Here is a 1069-nt window from a genome sequence, read left to right as displayed (position 1 = left end):
TGTCACCTCGTGTCCTTCCCCACCAGCACCTCACCAAGAGAACAGCAAAGGGCAAGTGGCAGGGGGTCACTGATGGCTGTGAGGGAAGAGGAACTCCCTGAATCCCCCCTGTTCTCCCTTCACCCCAGGTGACTGAGCCACCCCTGGCTCACAGCTCCCGCGTGGCTCCTGGAGTCCCACCGGGGCCACGGGGACCCTCCTGGTGAGGACCTCCAGACAAAATGCTGCCAGTGACACCTGGACAGACAGACAGACTCCTCCCGTGGGCTTGCAGGGCTCAGGAGCAAGCACACGTGTTCTCTCATGCTGTCCATGCAGGCATGCACACCCCCCAGGGCAAAGAGGGGCACCCTGGTGGCCCCTTCTCCAGAGACCCTGGAGCCACCTCTCATGAGGACGGTGTCTTGTCAAATGCTTGTCACTCGGGGTGACACCAGGGAGAGTTTTCCTTGCAGGAGTTCAGCATCCAGCACGTTGCTGGGCTAGGGGAGCAGGAGCCAGTTGCAACCGTGACAGCTGAAAATTGGGGGGTGCTTTAACCCCTGGCACAAACCCAAACTCACTCTGTTTGGGGGGAAAAAAAGAAATCTTGTGATGCTTTATGTTTCCTGCTTTTTCACCAGGCAGTTTTCCAAGAAAAATGAATATGCCTTGGTGGGAAAAAATGAGCAGTTGTAAGTAATTCAGTGTTGGCACGTTCACGTTTGGAAGCTAAGAGTGGATTTTGCTGCATTCGTGATGAAGCCAAAGGGGAAGGGCAGAAAGTAACTCAGAAATGGAAGGTGAAAATGAAGAGGGTGAGGTATCTCCCATTTAAGAAGAAACCCAGAAAAAACAAAACCCCAGCCAAAAACTTTTAACTCAAGGGGAGCAAGAAAAAACCTCCCGCTCGTTTTCACTGGGTTTGTTTTTTGCAGCTTTAGCCTGCAAAAAAAAAGACAACAAATTTCTGCAGGGCAGGATTTAACATTCTTGTGCTCTCCTAGCACGTGCCTGGGGACATGTCATGCAGAGGACACAGCAGCAGATGTGCTCAGAGAGGACTGGGAGCCAGCCCCTCGTCGAGGCA

Source organism: Merops nubicus, unplaced genomic scaffold, assembly GCF_000691845.1.
Source record: "Merops nubicus isolate BGI_N331 unplaced genomic scaffold, ASM69184v1 scaffold25702, whole genome shotgun sequence".
Lineage (NCBI taxonomy): Eukaryota > Metazoa > Chordata > Aves > Coraciiformes > Meropidae > Merops > Merops nubicus.
This window is presented reverse-complemented; position numbering follows the sequence as displayed.